The sequence below is a fragment of the Arachis stenosperma genome, chromosome 6 (assembly GCF_014773155.1).
Source record: "Arachis stenosperma cultivar V10309 chromosome 6, arast.V10309.gnm1.PFL2, whole genome shotgun sequence".
In the NCBI taxonomy this organism is placed as follows: Eukaryota; Viridiplantae; Streptophyta; class Magnoliopsida; order Fabales; family Fabaceae; genus Arachis; species Arachis stenosperma.
This window is the reverse complement of record NC_080382.1, coordinates 111,886,411-111,900,746: the sequence shown is the minus strand read 5'-3', so window position 1 is coordinate 111,900,746 and position 14,336 is coordinate 111,886,411. Positions and strand designations below refer to the sequence as shown.

General features: G+C 40.7%; 1 non-coding gene across 1 annotated transcript; it reads left to right on the top strand.

Moving 5' to 3' along the window:
- The first annotated feature begins 3,666 nt into the window (after window positions 1-3,666).
- On the top strand, window positions 3,667-3,774 carry LOC130937201 (small nucleolar RNA R71). The gene has a single exon (XR_009068430.1). It is a non-coding gene; the product is annotated as a small nucleolar RNA R71 (small nucleolar RNA).
- Window positions 3,775-14,336: the final 10,562 nt, after the last annotated feature.

Below are 14,336 nucleotides of genomic sequence, written 5' to 3'. Positions count from 1 at the left end.
TTTACTGGGCATTTTGAATGCTCAGCTTTTTTCTGTATAATTCCTCTGCAGTATGTTCTGAATCTTCAATTCTTTGTATCATTGACTTGAAAGGACACAAATTAAAAATATTGTTGGATTTTTAATAATCAAAATGCAACAGGAATCAATTAACAATGCATGCAAGACACCAAACTTAGCAGTTTGTGTGCTACTGACACTATATGAGACACAGAAACACTCAAGCCAAAAGAATTCAAAGATCAAAACAAAGAACTATATGCATGGATTCAAAAAATATAACAAAAACATGCATTTGACACCAAACTTAAGATGAGACTCTAGACTCAAACAAGAAAAAGGAAGAAAAAGAAAATATTTTTGGTTTTTATGGTTTTTGTGAAAAAATTTTTTTGTATTTTTCGAAAATTAAGTGGAAAAAGATATCAAAATTCTTAATGAGAGTTCCAGGAATCAATGCAATGCTAGTCTAAGACTCCGGTCCAGGAATTAGACATGGCTTCACCGCCAGCCAAGCTTTCAAGGAAAGCTTCGGTCCAAAACACTAGACATGACCAAAGGTCAGCCAAGCCTTAGCAGATCACTGCTCCAAAAGCAATATTGATGAAAATCAACAAGCTCTTGTGGTGATAAGTTGAAACCTCGGTCCAATCAGATTAGACATGGCTTCTCAGCCAGCCAGATTTCAACAAATCATCATGAAACTCTAGAATTCATCTTCAAGAATTTCGAAAAAAATAAATACCTAATCTAAGCAACAAGATGAACCATCAGTTGTCCAAACTAGAACAATCCCAGGCATTGTTACCAAAAGCTTGCTCAAAACTTGAACAATCCCCGGCAACGGCGCCAAAAACTTGGTGCGCGAAATTGTGAACAATACTTTTCACAACTCTCATAATCCCTGGTCATGAACTCCAAAAACTTGGTGGTTCAATTCCATGGCATTACACAACTTCGCAAACTAACCAGCAAGTGCACTGGGTCGCCAAGTAATACCTTACGTGAGTAAGGTCGATCCCACGGAGATTGTTAGCATTGAAGCAAGCTATGGTCATCTTGTAGTCTTAGTCAGGCAAACTCAAATGTATATGATGATGAACGAAAATAATATAAAAGATAAAGATAGTGATACTTATGTATTCATTGGTGTAAGAGCTTCAGACAAGCGTATGAAGATGCCTTCCCTTCCGTCTCTCTGCTTTCCTACTGCCTTCATCCAATCCTTCTTACTCCTTTCCATGGCAAGCTTGTGTAGGGTTTCACCATTGTCAGTGGCTACCTCCCATCCTCTCAGTGAAAGCGATTGCATATGTCCTGTCACGGCATAGCGGAATTCAGCTGTCGGTTCTCGGTCAGGCCGGAATAATATCCATTGATACTTTTGCGTCTGTCACTAACGCCCTAGCCTGCTAGGAGTTTGAAGCACGTCACAGTCATTCAGTCATTGAATCCTACTCAGAATACCACAGACAAGGTTAGACCTTCCGGATTCTCTTGAATGCTGCCATCAGTTCTTGCCTATACCACGAAGACTCTGATCTCACGGAATGGTTGGCTCGTTTGTCAGGCGAGCACTCGGTTGTCAGGCGATCAACCATGCATCGTGCAATCAGGAATCCAAGAGATATTCACTAAGCCTCAGATGCTTGTAGAACAAGAATGGTTGTCAGTCACCTTGTTCAAGAGTGAGAATGGTGATGGGCGTCAATCATCACCTTCATCAAGTTGAAGAACAAGTGATATCTTGGACAAAGAACAAGCGGAATTGAATGGAAGAACAATAGTAATTGCATTAATACTCGAGGTACAGCAGAGCTCCACACCTTAATCTATGGTGTGTAGAAACTCCACCGTTGAAAATACATAAGAACAAGGTCTAGGCATGGCCGAATGGCCAGCCTCCCAAAGGTCTAAGATAGCATAAAACGAAGATAGCTACCCAAAAGCCCCTTTTAATACAATACTAAAAGGTCCTACTTATAGAAAACTAGTACATAGATGAGTAAATGACATAAAAATCCACTTCCAGGCCCACTTGGTGTGTGCTTGGGCTGAGCAATGAAGCTTTTTCGTGTAGAGACTCTCCTTGGAGTTAAACGCCAGCTTTAGTGCCAGTTCCGGCGTTTAACGCTGGAATTTCTTGAGGTGACTTTGAACGCCGGTTTAGACCATCAAATCTTGGGCAAAGTATGGACTATTATATATTTCTGGAAAGCCCAGGATGTCTACTTTCCAACGCCGTTGAGAGCGCGCCAATTGGGCTTCTGTAGCTCCAGAAAATCCACTTCGAGTGCAGGGAGGTCAGAATCCAACAGCATCTGCAGTCCTTTTGAGTCTCTGGATCAGATTTTTGCTCAGGTCCCTCAATTTCAGCCAGAAAATACCTGAAATCACAGAAAAACACACAAACTCATAGTAAAGTCCAGAAAAGTGAATTTTAACTAAAAACTAATAAAAATATACTAAAAACTAACTAGATCATACTAAAAATATACTAAAAACAATGCCAAAAAGCATACAAATTATCCGCTCATCAGAAAACTTCCCAGGATCTTGTCTCTTTTGAGGTAGTTTCTGCCTAGACAAGTCATCCAGTTCTTTGGTGAGCAAAGGGGGTTCATCGTCCCAAGTCCCATTTCCAAATAACTTGTCATTTAGCTTCATGATTGCTCCAAGGTATTTAGCAACTTGCTCTTCAGTGACATACTCATCCTCTTCAGAGGAGGAATACTCATCAGAGCACATGAAAGGCAGAAGTAAGTCCAATGGAATCTCTATGGTCTCATTTTGAGCCTCAGATTCCCATGGTTCCTCATTTGGGAACTCATTGAAGGTCAGTGCACGCCCATTGAGGTCTTCCTCAGTGGCGTTCACTTCCTTTCCCTCCTCTCCAAATTCGGCCATATTGATGGCCTTGCACTCTCCTTTTGGATTTTCTTCTGTATTGCTTGGGAGAGTACTTGGAGGGAGTTCAATAACTTTCTTGCTCAGCTGTCCCACTTGTGCCTCCAAATTTCTAATGGAGGACCTTGTTTCAGTCATGAAACTTTGAGTGGTTTTGATTAGATCAGAGACCATGGTTGCTAAGTCAGAGGGGTTCTGCTTAGAATTCTCTGTCTGTTGCTGAGAAGATGATGGAAAAGGCTTGCCATTGCTAAACCTGTTTCTTCCACCATTATTGTTGTTGAAGCCTTGTTGAGGTCTCTCTTGATTCTTCCATGAGAAATTTGGGTGATTTCTCCATGAAGAATTATAGGTGTTTCCATAGGGTTCTCCTAGGTAATTCACCTCTTCCATTGAAGGGTTCTCAGGATCATAAGCTTCTTCCTCAGATGAAGCATCCTTAGTACTGCTTGGTGCATTTTGCATTCCAGACAGGCTTTGAGAAATTAAATTGACTTGTTGAGTCAATATCTTGTTCTGAGCCAATATGGCATTCAAAGCATCAATCTCAAGAACTCCTTTCTTCTGACTAGTCCCATTGTTCACAGGATTCCTTTCAGAAGTGTACATGAATTGGTTATTTGCAACCATTTCAATGAGCTCTCGAGCCTCAGTAGGCGTCTTCTTCAGATGAAGAGATCCTCCAGCAGAGCTATCCAAAGACATTTTGGATAGTTCAGAGAGACCATCATAGAAAATACCTATGATGCTCCATTCAGAAAGCATGTCAAAAGGACATTTTCTGATTAATTGTTTGTATCTTTCCCAAGCTTCATAGAGGGATTCTTCATCCTTTTGTCTAAAGGTTTGGACTTCCACTCTAAGCTTACTCAATTTTTGAGGTGGAAAGTACTTTGCCAAGAAGGCATTGACTAGCTTTTCCCAAGAGTCCAGGCTTTCTTTAGGTTGAGAGTCCAACCATATTCTAGCTCTGTCTCTTACAGCAAAAGGGAATAGCATAAGTCTGTAGACCTCAGGGTCAACCCCATTAGTCTTGACATTGTCACAGATTTGCAAGAATTCAGCTAAGAACTGATGAGGATCTTCCAATGGAAGTCCATGAAACTTGCAATTCTGTTGCATTAGAGAAACTAATTGAGGCTTAAGCTCAAATTTGTTTGCTCCAATGGCAGGGATAGAGATGCTTCTCCCATAGAAGTCGGGAGTAGGTGCAGTAAAGTCACCCAGCACCTTCCTTGCATTGTTGGCATTGTTGTTATTTTCGGCTGCCATGGGTTCTTTTTCTTTGAAGAATTCGGTCAGGTCCTCAACAGAGAGTTGTGCCTTAGCTTCTCTTAGCTTTCTCTTCAGGGTCCTCTCAGGTTCAGGATCAGCTTCAACAAGAATGCCTTTGTCTCTGCTCCTGCTCATAAGAAGGAAACAAGAAAATGTGGAATCCTCTATGTCACAGTATAGAGATTCCTTGAGGTGTCAGAGGAAAAGAAAAATGGAAGATAGAGGTAGAAAATTCGAACTTATCAAAGAAGATGGAGTTCGAATTTTGCATTAAAGAATAGTGTTAGTCCATAAATAGAAGGATGTGAGAAGAAGGGAAGTAATTTTCGAAAATTAAGTAAAAGATTTTGAAAACATTTTGGAAAACACTAATTGATTCTCAAAAACTAAGAATAGAAAAAGAATCAAGTGATTTTTGAAAAAGATTTAAAATTAGAAATCAAAAAGATATGATTGAAAACTTATTTTGAAAAAGATGAGATTGAAAAATTATGGTTTTAAAAAGATATGATTGAGAAGATATGATTTGAAAACAATTTTAAAAGATTTGATTTTAAAAATTAATGACTTGGCTATCAAGAAAAGATATGATTCAAACATTAAACCTTTCTCAACAGAAAAGGCAACATACTTGAAATGTTGAATCAAATCATTAATTGATAGCAAGTATCTTTAAAAATGGAAAGAAAGTAATTTTGAAAAAGATTTGATTGAAAAATTGATTTGAAAAAGATTTGATTTTGAAAAGATTTTGAAAACTTAAAAAAAAATTGATTTGAAAACAAAATCTTCCCCCTTAGCTATCCTGGCGTTAAACGCCCAGAATGGTGCACATTCTGGCGTTTAACGCCCAAACTACTACCCTTTTGGGCGTTAAACGCCCAGCCAGGCACCCTGGCTGGCGTTTAAACGCCAGTCTATCTTCTTCACTGGGCATTTTTGAATGCTCAGCTTTTTCTGTGTGATTCCTCTGCTGTATGTTCTGAATCTTCGATTCTCTGTATTATTGACTTGAAAAGACACAAATTAAAAGTATTTTTGGATTTTTAATAATAAGGAATAATCAAAGTGCAACTAAAATCAAAGAACAATGCATGCAAGACACCAAACTTAGCAGTTTGTATAGTACTGACACTAACAACATGAGAATGCATATGAGACACACAAAACACTCAAGTCAATAGAATTCAGAGATCAGAGCACGAAAATCATCAAGAATTACTTGAAGATCCTTAAGACACATGAATGAATGCATGCAATTGACACCAAACTTAACATGAGACACTAGACTCAGACAAGAAATTTTTGGATTTTATGATTTTTTTTTTGTGTTTTTCGAAAATTAAGTGGAAAAAAGATATCAAAATTCTTAATGAGAATTCCAGGAATCATGCAATGTTAGTCTAAAGCTTCAGTCTAAAGAAATTAGACATGGTTAGCCAAGCTTCAGCAGAACATTGCATTCAAGAGCTAAATTGATGAAGATCAATCAGCTTTGGTGATGATAAGAACATCACCTTGAAACACTAGAATTCATTCTTAAGAACTCTGAAGAAAAAAAATACCTAATCTAAGCAACAAGATGAACCGTCAGTTGTCCATACACAAGAACAATCCCCGGCAACGGCGCCAAAAACTTGGTGCACGAAATTGTGATCAATACTTTTCAAAACATAAACAATCCCTAGTAATGGCTCCAAAGACTTGGTACTCAATACCATGGCATAAACACAACTTCGCACAACTAACCAGCAAGTGCACTGGGTCGTCCAAGTAATAAACCTTACGCGAGTAAGGGTCGATCCCACGGAGATTGGTGGTATGAAGCAAGCTATGGTCATCTTGTAAATCTCAGTCAGGCAAACTCAAATGGGTATAGTGATAAACGAATAAAGCATAAAGATAAAGATAGAGATACTTATGTATATCATTGGTGTAAGAGCTTCAGACAAGCGTATGAAGATGCCTTCCCTTCCGTCTCTCTGCTTTCCTACTGCCTTCATCCAATCCTTCTTACTCCTTTCCATGGCAAGCTTGTGTAGGGTTTTACTGTTGTCAGCAGCTACCTCCCATCCTCTCAGTGAAAATACGTCCCTGATGCTCTGTCACAGCATAGGCTAATCATCTGTCGGTTCTCGTTCAGGCCGGAATAATATCCATTGATACTTTTGCGTCTGTCACTAACGCCCTAGCCTGCTAGGAGTTTGAAGCACGTCACAGTCATTCAATCATTGAATCCTACTCAGAATACCACAGACAAGGTGAGACCTTCCGGATTCTCTTGAATGCCGCCATCAGTTCTCGCCTATACCACGAAGACTCTGATCTCACGGAATGGCTGGCTCGTTTGTCAGGCGAGCACTCGGTTGTCAGGCGATCAACCATGCATCGTGCAATCAGAAATCCAAGAGATATTCACTAAGCCTCGAATGCTTGTAGAACAAGAGTGGTTGTCAGTCACTTTGTTCATGGGTGAGAATGATGATGGGCGTCAATCATCACCTTCATCAAGTTGAAGAACAAGTGATATCTTGGACAAAGAACAAGCAGAATTGAATAGAAGAACAATAGTAATTGCATTAATACTCGAGGTACAGCAGAGCTCCACACCTTAATCTATGGTGTGTAGAAACTCCACCGTTGAAAATACATAAGAACAAAGTCTAGGCATGGCCGAATGGCCAGCCTCCCAAAGAGGGTTCAATCATCAAAACATGATCAAAAGATGAAAATACAATAGTAAAAGGTCCTATTTATAGGAAACTAGTAGCCTAGGGTGTACAGAGATGAGTAAATGACATAAAAATCCACTTCCGGGCCCACTTGGTGTGTGCTTGGGCTGAGCAATGAAGCATTTTCGTGTAGAGACTCTCTTTGGAGTTAAACGCCAGCTTTTATGCTAGTTTGGGCGTTTAACTCCCAATTAGGTGCTAGTTCTGGCGTTTAACGCTGGAATTTCTTGAGGTGACTTTGAATGCCGGTTTGGGCCATCAAATCTTGGGCAAAGTATGGACTATCATATATTGCTGGAAAGCCCAGAATGTCTAATTTCCAACGCTATTGAGAGCGCGCCAATTGGGCTTCTGTAGGTCCAGAAAATCAACTTCGAGTGCAGGGAGGTCAGAATCCAACAGCATCTGCAGTCCTTTTGAGTCTCTGGATCAGATTTTTGCTCAGATCCCTCAATTTCAGCCAGAAAATACCTGAAATCACAGAAAAACACACAAACTCATAGTAAAGTCCAGAAAAGTGAATTTTAACTAAAAACTAATAAAAATATAATAAAAACTCAACTAAAACTACCAAAAACATACTAAAAACAATGCCAAAAAGCGTACAAATTATCCGCTCATCAGATTGGTTAGAACTTCCCATCCTCTGTTTCGAATTTGCTCTTGGATCCCCGGATATTCATCTTCTTTCAGATCAAATTTAACTTCCGGGATCACTGACCTCAGACCCATTATTTTGTGATAATGGTCTTCATGTTCTTTGGTTAAGAACTTCTCTTGATTCCAAAGATTCTTTGGATTATTCTCTTTCTTTCCTCTTAAATTGGTTTGTTTTCCCTTAGGAGCCATGATCTTGATGAATCTTGGCTTAGTGATCATGGAAAAGCACACCAAACTTAGAGGTTTGCTTGTCCTCAAGTACAAGAAAGGAAAGAAGAGAGAGAAGAGAAGAGCAAATTCGAATGGTGTGGGGGAATAGGGAGGCCGAACGTGTATATATAAGGGGGGAAAGAGAGATTTCGAAAATTTGGAAGGAGATTTGAGAAGATATGGAAAGAAATTGAGAGAAAGTTGAGTTTTTGAACAAGATTTGGGAAGGATTTGAAAGAGATTTGAAGAATGATTTTTGATTTTTGAAGATTTGAAGATGAGTGATGAAAGTTTGAAATGTGTTTGTGTAGAAAAGTATGGTTCAAAAAAGGAAAGTTTGAAAAAAATTTAATCAGAAAGCAAAATCTCCGTCCCCCACCTTTCTGGCGTTAAACGCCCAGAATGGTATCCATTCTGGCGTTTAACGCCCATTTGCTAGCCAATGTGGGCGTTTAACGCCCAGCCAGGTGCCCTGGCTGGCGTTAAACGCCAGAATTCCCTTTGTCACTGGGCGTTTTGTTAAACGCCCAGGATGCTGCACACCTGGCGTTAAACGCCAGAATGGGCACCATTCTGGCGTTTAACGCCCAAAATGGCACCCTTACTGGCGTTAAACGCCCAGAATGGTGCCCATTCTGGCGTTTAACGCCCAAAATGCCCCTTACTGGCGTTTTTTCGCCAGTAAGCTCTTTTTCTCTACTTTTTGCACTGAATCCTTCTGTAACTCTGTGAATTCCTTCAATTTTTGATAATTGCCTCTGTAGAAATAAAACATATAACCTGCTAATGACTGGGATGCCTCCCAGCAAGCGCTTCTTTATTGTCTTTAGCTGGACCTTTACTGAGGATCATTCCAGCCTCAGTTTTGAGCATTCCTGCTCAAAGTTGCTCTCAAGATAGTGCTTGATCCTCTGTCCATTAACAATGAACTTTTTGTCAGAATCAATATCCTGAAGCTCAACATATCCATATGGTGACACTCCTGTAATCACATACGAACCCCTCCACCGGGATTTAAGTTTTCTTGGGAACAATCTGAGCCTAGAGTTGAAGAGCAGAACTTTTTGTCCTGGCTCAAAGACTCTGGATGACAACTTCTTGTCATGCCACTTCTTTGCCTTTTCCTTATAAAGCTTTGCATTTTCAAAGGCACTGAGTCTAAATTCATCTTGCTCATTTAGCTGGAGTAATCTCTTTTCACCAGCTAACTTAGCATCCAGGTTTAGGAATCTGGTTGCCCAGTAGGCTTTATGTTCCAGTTCCACGGGCAAATGGCAGGCCTTGCCATACACAAGTTGGTATGGTGAGGTTCCTATTGGGGTCTTAAATGCTGTTCTGTATGCCCACAGAGCATCATCCAAGCTCCTTGCCCAATCCTTTCTTCGGGCCATCACAGTCCGTTCTAGGATTCTTTTTAGCTCTCTGTTAGAGACTTCAGCTTGCCCATTTGTCTGTGGATGATACGGGGTAGCCACTTTGTGGCTAATCCCATATCGGACCATAGCAGAGTACAGCTGTTTGTTGCAGAAATGAGTGCCCCCATCACTGATTATGACTCTGGGAACACTAAATCTGCTAAAGATGTGTTTTTGGAGGAATTTCAGCACGGTCTTAGTATCATTAGTGGGTGTGGCAATTGCTTCCACCCACTTAGATACATAGTCCACTGCCACCAGAATGTAAGTGTTTGAGTATGATGGTGGGAATGGACCCATAAAGTCAATTCCCCATACATCAAACAACTCAATCTCTAAGATCCCTTGTTGAGGCATGGCGTATCCATGAGGTAAGTTACCAGCTCTTTGACAGCTGTCACAGTTACGCACAAACTCTCGGGCATCTCTATAGAGAGTAGGCCAGTAGAAGCCACATTGGAGGACCTTAGTGGCTGTTCGCTCACTTCCAAAATGTCCCCCATACTGTGATCCATGGCAATGCCATAGGATCCTCTGTGCTTCTTCTCTGGGTACACATCTGCGGATCATTCCATCTGCACATCTCTTAAAGAGATATGGTTCATCTCATAGGTAGTACTTAGCATCTGAAATTAATTTCTTTTTTTGCACTCGGCTGTACTCCTATGGTATGAACCTCACAGCTTTATAATTTGCAATATCTGCAAACCAAGGAGCTTCCTGGATGGCAAAGAGTTGCTCATCTGGGAAAGTCTCAGAAATCTCAGTAGAAGTGAGGGACGCCCCAGCTACTGGTTCTATTCGGGACAGATGATCAGCTACCTGGTTCTCTGTCCCTTTTCTGTCTCTTATTTCTATATCAAACTCTTGTAGAAGCAACACCCATCTTATAAGCCTGGGTTTTGAATCCTGCTTTGTGAGTAAGTATTTAAGAGCAGCATGGTCAGTGTACACAATCACTTTGGATCCCACTAGATAGGATCTAAACTTGTCAATGGCATAGACCACTGCAAGTAACTCTTTTTCTGTGGTTGTGTAATTCTTCTGTGCATCATTTAGAACACGGCTGGCATAATAAATGACGTGCAGAAGCTTGTTATGCCTCTGTCCCAACACTGCACCAATGGCATGGTCACTGGCATCACACATTAGTTCAAATGGCAATGTCCAATCTGGTGCAGAGATGACTGGTGCTGTGACCAACTTAGCTTTCAGGGTCTCAAATGCCTGCAGACACTGTGTGTTAAACACAAATGGTGTGTCAGCAGCTAGCAGGTTGCTCAAAGGTTTTGCAATTTTCGAAAAATCCTTTATGAACCTTCTGTAGAATCTTGCATGCCCCAGAAAGCTTCTGATTGCCTTAACATTGGCGGGTGGTGGTAATTTTTCAATTACCTCTACCTTTGCCTTATCCACCTCTATTCCCCTGCTTGAAATTTTGTGTCCAAGGACAATTCCTTCAGTCACCATAAAGTGACATTTCTCCCAGTTTAAAACCATAAAGGGACCTTTTCAGGACAAGTGCTAGGTGGTCAAGACAGGAGCTGAATGAGTCTCCATATACTGAGAAGTCATCCATGAAGACTTCCAGGAATTTCTCCACCATATCAGAGAAGATGGATAACATGTGATGACAAGTCATCATATACCCATTTTTCAAGCTAATTTTACTTGTTTTGTTAGCATTTATGCACTTTCTTGTATCCTAAGTAAGTGATTTGGAGTGAAAATGCATAACTTCTTTAAATCAAGCAACCACCATGAAATTAATGTTAATCCATGAGGTTTGAGCTAATTTTAATTGAATTTTAATTGATTTATAAGCCTCTTGAATTTAGTGATACTTGGAGTGGTTGTTTTGGTTTATTGTAGGTGAAGAAAAGAAAAGAAAAGGAAAAGCGTGGCCTAAGAAGTGTAGCCCAAGGAAAGGAAAGTGTGGCAAAAGAGAGAAGAAGCGTGCCGCATGCAAAGGGGGAGGCAACATTGCCCTCCACAAGGGCACACTGCCCTCTAGGAGGGCAACATAAGATGACCAAGCAAGGAAGGCAACTCTGCCCTGCCCACTCCAAGGGCAGAGCACAAAATGTGCCTTGGAACCAAGAGGAAGAGAACCTTGCCCTGCCCTTGTGGAGGGCAGAATCGGGCTCTCCAAGGAAGAAATTCAAAGAAAAAATGTCACCCATGCATGCTACAAGGATCGAACAAGGGACCATGAGGAAGCTAGGCACTAAGGTCCACTACCGTGCCAAGAAACCAAGGAAATTATTGCAGCGTATGCTTCCTCCGTGTTTCGAACACGGGACGTGAAGGAAGGAACATTGCCCTGCCCTCTGCGCGGGCAGGGCAGAATCTTGTGGTTGGCGCACCAATTTTCGTCCCTGGCGCACCAAGTTTCGTCCCTGGCGCACCAAGTCTTGTTCCTGGCAGCATCAGCGCGCGCTACGCTCATCCCTGGCAGCACCAACTTTTCCTGCCCTGCCCTTGGCGCGGGCAGGGCAGCACCTTGCGCACCAAGAAGCGAATTCTGCGCACCAACATGCACCAAGGCCGCACCAATCTCATGCACCAAGCATCAATTTTCTGCCCTGCCCTCCATAAGGGCAGGGCAGCCTCCTGGGAGCACTTTTCATGGGCCGAAAATTCAAATTAAAACCCCATTTTAATTCATTTCTTCACCAATTCAAAAGCCCATCCAAATCCAAAAATCCAAGAATAGAAAGTGTATAAATAGGAGTTAGTTTGATGTAATTAGGACTTTTTGCTTTGAGCTTTGAATTTTCACTTTTATTTTGAGCTTTTGAATATTTTCTTGGTGACTTGACTGAGAATTCTAAGAATTGGGGAGGAGAATTGATCTCTCTTCTTCCTCATTCTTGCCTGAGCATTTCTAATCTTCTGTTTCTGAGTTTTGGGTGTGAGAAATTGAGGAAATTCTGTCTCAATTCCCATTCAAATTCTCTTTACTTCTCTTTCTGCATAATTGAATCTATTTACATTTTCTTTACTGCTTCCTCTTCTAATTCTTGTCAATTGCTTTGTTAACTTGGATCTAGGAAGGCAAATAGAGATCTAGGCTCTGCTACCTAGTCTCTTGAGACCTGAGACCCAATTTTACTTTTGGTTCTTCTGTGAACCCTGCTGCACTTTAATTTCCTATTCTGTTTGAATTTCTGTTTGATCCAAATTCATCTTCTACTCAATTAATTGTTGCAATTTACTTTTTCTTCGTTTAGATCCTGCAATCCCACTCCTCAATTCCCTTTTACATTCAAGCAATTTACATTTCTTGCCATTTAAGTTACTGCAATTTACCTTTCTTGCACTTTAAGTTTCAGTCATTTAGTTTCTTGTTCTTTAAGATTCTGCAAGTTTACTTCCCTGCTTTATAATTTACTGCACATTTCCCTTTCCCCTTTACATTCTAAGCAATTTATCTTCTGTTAAACACCAATCACTCAACCAATACTTGATTCGCTTGACTAAACCAACCACTAAACTAAAATTGCTCAATCCTTCAATCCCTGTGGGATCGACCTCACTCCTGTGAGTTATTATTACTTGATGCGACCCGGTACACTTGCCGGTGAGTTTTGTGTTGGATCGTTTTCCACACATCAAGTTTTTGGCGCCGTTGCCGGGGATTGAAATAGATTGACAATGATTAAGTGAAGTGGAGGTCTAGATTAAGCATTTTTTCTTTTCTGTTATTCTAATTCTTACTAATACACTAACTGTTTGAGAAATTGCCTCTATTAATTCACTAACAATTTATCTCAAATAACTGCACTTAATTCTCAAGCGTGTTGTTGTTTGGTCATCCTGATTGTTTGCATATCACAGGAAATCAAGTTTCTACAGACAAGGGGTATCATGACATGAAGCCACCACTCATCACACTCATCAAGAACAATTGTTCTTATGACGGAAATCCATCGGAAGATCCTCAGCAGCACATATCCACCTTTCTAAAGATTTGTAATGCAGTCAAAACTGATGGCTCAGATCATGACACTTATAAGATTCTGTTATTCCCCTTCTCATTAAAGGGTAAAGCTGCACAATGGTTTGAAACTTTTCCTCAAGGAAGTATCACTAGTTGGGATGATTTGGTTACCAAATTTCTGGCCAAATTCACCTCATCTAGACAGATCATCCAGCTGAAAAAGGAGGAACATCTATTCACACAAGGGGATGAAGAACCACTTTTCAAGGCATGGGAAAGATACAAGAAAGCGACTGATAAAGTGGGCTTCCGAGCTTTCTATGAAGGATTGACCCCAGAAACAAGAAAAGCAGTGGATTACTTCTCAGATGGCCTACTCAAAGCAACAACAACTGCCCAAGGAATTTCAGACTTCAATGACAAAGAAGTCAACAACCAACACTCATTTGAGAAATCACAGAATGCAATCCCAGAAAAAGAAGTGACGAATATTGAAGGGGCGAATGCGTTCAAGGACTTAAACGGACAAATGCACCATCAAACACAGCAAAATATGGAACTGTCTGCTGCAGTGAATGCCAAATTTCCACCATGGAGACCTCATTCTTATCTGAGAATCAGGGAGCCTCAACATCAAGAACAAGGAAGTTTCCACCAGGGCAATCCCATGACCACAACCAATCAACATCCCCCACCCACTAATACCCCCCAAAGCCAATACTCACAACACAGACACTCCCAGACTCATTTCAACTGGAGAAGGAACGAGTACCAAAATCACAAACCAAGGGACTTCAATTATAACAACCATAATTTCACAAATCAACAAAAACATCATTACAGCAATAACAACCACTATATGCCACCACCACACCCACCCTTCCTACCTTTAACATATCATAACTAACCAACCTCACAAGACTCTCAGAGAATCACAAACTTGGAGATCCTAATGGAGAGATTGATGAAACATCAAGAGGAGACAACAAGGAACCAAGAGATGTTAATGAGAGGAATTGAGGAGCAGATAGCTCAACTGGCGAAGTACTTTGCAGAAATGGGTGAGAAGAAACCAGATACTTTCTTCAAAACCATTGAAGACAAACCAACCAACAATAAAGATGCTACAAAGAAAGAAGGATGGAAAGGGATCATAGAGGACAATGAGAAAACACTGGACAAAGGAAGCACCAG